Genomic DNA, 6,734 nt, shown 5'->3' on the forward strand with positions numbered 1-6,734 from the left:
ACACGGAAGCTACAGAAACATAGAAACATGCCTGAAGAAACTATTGTATAGAAAGACATTTAATAGTTAGACAACATTAACATATAACACAAAGAAAACACCAATGGCAAAAACAAACCGACAAAGACGCATAGTAGAAAAGAAGAAATTACCTTATACCGAGGGAACCCAAGATTCTGCAAACGACCTACAACCGAAAAACTAACCCAGTAAGCGAGTTGATGTAAAAGAAATCGCTGAAAAAACACAGCAACCAAAAACCCACATAACCATTTTCTAGTATTCACAAAGTATCCGGAATAATTAAAGTTACAACAAACCATAACCATTCCAATATTCCTGAGATTTACAACCAACACCAATTTTTTCCCAAGACTACCATACAGCGGCAATTGCAACCCAAATCAATTTCGTAATAATAATTCTGACCAAAAGCAGAGATATAATGGAAGAAGTAACCCAAGTCATTACAACAATAGAAATGGTGACCCAAATCATCTTTGCAAAAGCAACCTTGACCCAAAAACCAACAGCATTAAATGTAACCCAGTACCATTTTTGACCCAGTGACAGTAACAGTAGAAATCATACTTATATTGAAAACAATTCGCTAATGTTAATCGAAATGTACTTACATGCTTATCGACTTGTTGAACTCCGAATGTAAAATTATGAATGCAATCTACACCTTAGAAAGGATTTTGACAACTGGGGACTATTTGACCCATTCGAACTATCTAATATAAGATACAACCGAAACCGACATATACTTAAGGACGAATGTGCAACCTCATCCTGGTTGCTTTACTTTTCGTCAAAAAGTATAAAAGATGAAAAACCAATACATTTGGTCAGATGGACTTCTAACCATCGTTACCTTTGTTGTCATGTTAACATTATTTAGTATGATGAATGGCAGAACTATGACTACTTCTATTGTTATTTTGCTTGCATATACCTACTGTAATTTAACATCTACAAATATCTAAACTCTCTGTAATTTCATCTCTCTTCATTGATACATATTTACAACATACAACGAGGATATATATAGACCCGAAATACAAGACTTGACTACCCAATAAATGCACCAACCCAACTAATTAAATTAATTGCACCGTCTTAACTAACTACATTAATTGCACCGACTGCCTACTAACATTAAATGTGTATACGTATGTCTTATGTATTGTAACACTCCCCCTCAAGCTGGAGCATAGATATTGATCATGCCCAGCTTGTCACAAAACTGACGGATGCAATTTCTAGGTAATGCTTTGGTGAATAAGTCAGCCAACTGTTCATTACTTTTGATACGAGGTGTTTGAATAATTCCTTCTTCTAACTTTTCTCGAGTAAAATGACAGTCAACTTCAATATGTTTGGTCCTTTCATGGAAGACGGGGTTGCTTGCAATATGAATGGCTGCTTTGTTATCACACCACAAATTCATTGGTTCGGACTGAGCAAAACCAATCTCGCTAAGAAGGTTACGAACCCAAATAAGTTCACAAGTTGTCTGGGCCATGGCTCGATACTCAGATTCCGCACTTGAACGAGATACCACATTTTGTTTCTTACTCTTCCAAGATACAAGATTTCCTCCAACGAAGACACAATAACCAGTTGTAGACCGTTTAGTTGCAGGATCACCATTATAATCAGCATCAGAAAATCCCTCGATAGTGTGATGACCATGATTCTGGTATAAAAGACCACGACCAGGTGTACCTTTTAAGTACTTTAAGATGTGAGTGACAGCATCCCAATGTGAGGTTCTCGGAGATGACAAGAACTGACTAACAACACTCACCGGGAAAGCAATATCAGGACGGGTGAGTGTAAGATAATTTAGCTTGCCGACAATCCTTCTATATTTTTCTGGGTTCATAAGAAGTTCTCCTTCGTCAGTTTTTAACTTTATACTAGGTATCATTGGTGTTTCACAAGTTTTTGCGTTAATCATCCCAGAATCACTGAGCACGTCAAGACAATACTTTCTCTGAGATAAGAAAATACCTCTTTTATTTCGAGAGACTTCAATACCGAGAAAATATTTCAAAGGACCAAGGTCCTTTGTTTGAAATTGAGTACTTAAGAATGTTTTTAACCTATGAATTCCTTCTTTATCACTCCCAGTAATTACAATGTCATCCACATAAACAACAAGCAAGATGCACCCAGAGTTTGATGAAGCGAAGAATACGGAGTGATCATATGCACTTCTTCTTAGGCCAAAGTTTCTAACTACCGCATTGAATTTTCCGAACCAGGCACGAGGAGATTGCTTCAAACCGTAAATTGCTTTTCGTAATTTGCATACTTTACCAGACTCCCCCTGAGCAACAAACCCAGGTGGTTGCTCCATATAGACTTCTTCTTGCAAATCTCCATGTAAAAATGCATTCTTCACATCAAGTTGGTGAAGTGTCCATTGATATGTAGCAGCTAAAGAAATGAATAATCTGATAGATGTGAGTTTAGCAACAGGAGAAAAGGTCTCAGAATAATCCACCCCATATGTTTGAGCATATCCCTTAGCAACTAAACGAGCTTTTAACCGTGCCAAAGAACCATCAGGATTAACCTTTACCGTGAAGACCCACTTACAACCAATTGCCTTTTTAGAACCAGGTAAGTTAACTAATGCCCAAGTGCCATTATGATCGAGTGCATTCATTTCCTCAATCATAGCAGCACGCCATCCAGAATGAGCCAAAGCTTCACCAACAGTTTTCGGAATGGAGACAGAGTCTAAAGTGGCAACAAAAGCACGAGAAGAGACGGACAATTTATCATAAGAGACAAAGGAAGCAATAGGATAAGTACACTTACGTTTACCTTTTCGAAGAGCAATCGGTATATCAGAATCAGAATCGGAAGATTGAGTATCATGAATATCACTAGAAACATTACTCGGTGACTCACCGGGAGGATCTACCGACGATGACTGTGGCTCAGGAGCGGGCACTGATGTAGCACGGGGACGTCGACTGTATATATATTGAAAATGGTCAGTTTGTTCTGATGGTGTGGGCTCTGGTGTGGGATCTGGTGTGGGATCTGGTGTGGGCTCTGGTGTGGGATCTGGTGTGGGAACTGGTGTAGGTACAACATATGCCAATAAGTCATCACTTTCCTGATGATTGCGAGAGGTGGACATCGGAAAGAAAGGTAACTTTTCTTCAAATGTGACATCTCGAGAAACAACATAACGTTGAAGAGTAGGGGAAAAACATCTGTAACCTTTCTGAAGACGAGAATATCCAAGAAACACACATTTGATGGACTTAGGATCTAATTTAGTGAGGTGAGGTTGAGTGTCCCGAACAAAACAAGTACTACCAAAAATCTTTGGCTCAATCGGAAATAAAGATTTCGTGGGAAACAAGACTGAATATGGAATATCACCATTAAGGACAGCGGATGGCATTCGATTTATAAGGAAACATGCAGTTGAAACAGCGTCAGCCCAAAATGGTTTTGGAACATTCATTTGAAATAAAAGTGCTCGAGCTACTTCAAGAAGATGTCGATTCTTTCGTTCTGCAACCCCATTTTGGGCTGGTGTGTCAACACAAGATGACTCGTGAAGGATACCATTCTGAAGCATATATGACGAAAATGATTCAGAAAGAAATTCTTTAGCATTATCACTTCTCAAAGTTTGAACCGGAACATGAAATTGCGTTTTTATTTCAGTAACAAATGAGCAAAAGTGAGTAAATACTTCGGAACGACTTTTCATCAAGTAAAGCCAGGTAACACGAGAATAATCATCAATGAAGGTAACAAAGTACTTAAAACCGGGTTTGGAAGTAACTGAACATGGTCCCCAAACATCAGAGTGAACCAATTCAAATGGAGCTGAAGCTCGTTTATTGACTCTGGGAGGTAAGTGGATTCGATGGTGTTTAGCAAACTGACATGACTCACAATATAGAGACGATAAATTAGAAAATTCAGGACATAATTTCTTCATACTCTGAAGAGAAGGATGTCCCAACCTACAATGCATCTCATAAGGGGTTGATGACTTAGAGCATACGAAAGAGTGTGGTATTTTAGTTTCAGGTTCAAGTATGTATAGGCCATCAGATACCCTTCCTTTACCAATAATCTTCTTTGTCGATAGATCCTGGAAGACACAACAATCAGGATAGAGTAAAGCAACACAATTCAAATCTCGAGTAATTTTGCTAACGGATAACAAATTAAATGAGAAGTTAGGTAGACTTAAAACCGATGACAACGAAATAGATGGTGTAAGATTGACTGTACCGAAACCAAGGACAGGAGAGGTAGTACCATTTGCAATTGTAACATGAGATGGTTGTGATTTAAAATCGGAGAAAAGATGATGATTACCTGTCATGTGATCTGAAGCACCAGAATCGATGACCCATTTAGAGGCCGATGATAATAGGCATGTATTAGCCTTACCTGATTCAGCAAAGGCAGCAAATGGTGTCGCGAGTTTTACGGATCCTTTCAATTGAACGTATTCTTTATATTCTTCCTCAGAGATAGTAAATGTGGAAGAACATTTCACTTGTGATGAGAGTTTATTTTCATCACCCATGATTACTTGTAATGACCATATATAAAAAGGAGCAAGTATGTACGGATATAATATAAGCTTGAAAAATAACCAAATCAGAATTCCACCAAATCCATAAACATCCGACATATTCATATCCGTATCCGTAATATGCATCAAACTGGAAGCAAAAATAGCAGCCATTAAAAAAAAACCAATGCTTTTTTTTTTTTTTTCCTTCTGCACAAAACCCACTTGGTGTTTATTTATTATTTTATTATTATTTTTATTTTTATTTTTATTTTAATTACACCAATCATGCACACACCATATCCCCATCACCTTCTTTTTTCTTTTTCTGGCCACATAATACAACTTTGAAGACTTTTATTTCACCTTTAAAAAATCAACAGCAAATCATACTTGTAAATCAAGAACCCACTTGAAAAAAAAACAATCAACGTATCTTTTCACCACCCATTTTTTCTTGCACTCTTCACCCACCTCATATTATATCATACTTTAACTCTATCATAACTCAACTATAACGAGCTGATCGGAAGAAGGAACGGCAGCTGAGGTAGTCCCACGCGCATGTGAGTGGGTTGAATGTGACGGTGGCTGGCGGCGCGTGGAAGTTGTGTGGATGTCGTAAATGCAATTAACTTTCAGGGTCAGCAATTCGCAGCCGTATGAATCAATAGGCGGTGGTGGTGAGACTCAAAAATGACTCGATGTGGATGAATTCAGATGGCAGTGGCGGTACGGTAATTTTTTTTTTTTTTTTTTTTTCAACACTCACTCACACAGAAACTAAATGAAGAGAGTACACAGGGTACTCACGACACTTGATTTTGGTGACTTGAAGGGACAACAATCACTCTCGCGGGTGATTTGAAATAGCAGTGGCGGTGGATGGTTGTACTCACGGGATACAACAATGGACTCAACTTTCACACGTAAATCACTCTTCCTGGGTGATTCTACGTCTCTGACTAAGCACTCTCGTGGGTGCTCTTTCTCACTGTTACACACTCCTGGGTGTAACTTCTAACGAAGTACTCACCGGGTACTTTCACAGGTAACCATTCTCCCGTTACCTAGCTCTGATACCATGTAATTTAACATCTACAAATATCTAAACTCTCTGTAATTTCATCTCTCTTCATTGATACATATTTACAACATACAACGAGGATATATATAGACCCGAAATACAAGACTTGACTACCCAATAAATGCACCAACCCAACTAATTAAATTAATTGCACCGTCTCAACTAACTACATTAATTGCACCGACTACCTACTAACATTAAATGTGTATACGTATGTCTTATGTATTGTAACACCTACAATGCAAGTGTCTAACTTATGACCCGATAGACTAATGAATAGTCAAGACAGATGCAGTTTATATTTAAGAGACCAAAGATATAAATAATAAATAATCAAGTTGATAATGAGACTGTTAGAATAAAAGTCATCAACACAGACAATCTTGATTATCGACAAAAGTGGGAAATCACCAACAGTTAAAGCATTTGCAAATTTGATTTTACCTTGGATCTTTGATGTCGATTTTGCGGCCTTTTTTGTTTGTGTTTGTTGGAGGTGTCATTTCGCCAACGTGCCTAATTGGCCCAATGCAATATGTGGTTTTTGTTGTTGTCTGTAAATCAATTGTCGAAAGTACATAGAGCAATATATTGTAACATAAATAAGTCATGAACAACCATCTAATTAGAAAATCCCATACAACATCGCGAAAAAACAATACGGCTACAAAATTAAACTTACCTTCAGAAGTTAACATCTCTGTATCATTGATGAAAGCAGAGTCAATAGTTTGCACCGCCATTAGTGTTGCCGTTGTTGTATGTTACCGGATTGACAGCTACAACTACACAATTGAATCCAACAGAGTACGTACAAATGAGATAGAAACAAACAATACATGTAATTAATTGTAACACAATATTACTACCTGGAACATAAGTGGCAGAATCTGTGGTTGAATTAAAAATAACGTAACAACACCTTTTAACAAATACTACTATGTAGTGTGCCCAACAACGATAGATAAAGCGAAGTTATAGGATGACAAATTAAAATTCCCATGCCAGTGCAGGAGAAAATAAAAGTAGATACCCAATTAAGACAATAATAATAGCCAAAAGTTCTCTAAGAATGCA

This window comes from Rutidosis leptorrhynchoides, chromosome 1 (genome assembly GCF_046630445.1).
Source record: "Rutidosis leptorrhynchoides isolate AG116_Rl617_1_P2 chromosome 1, CSIRO_AGI_Rlap_v1, whole genome shotgun sequence".
Taxonomy (NCBI): Eukaryota; Viridiplantae; Streptophyta; class Magnoliopsida; order Asterales; family Asteraceae; genus Rutidosis; species Rutidosis leptorrhynchoides.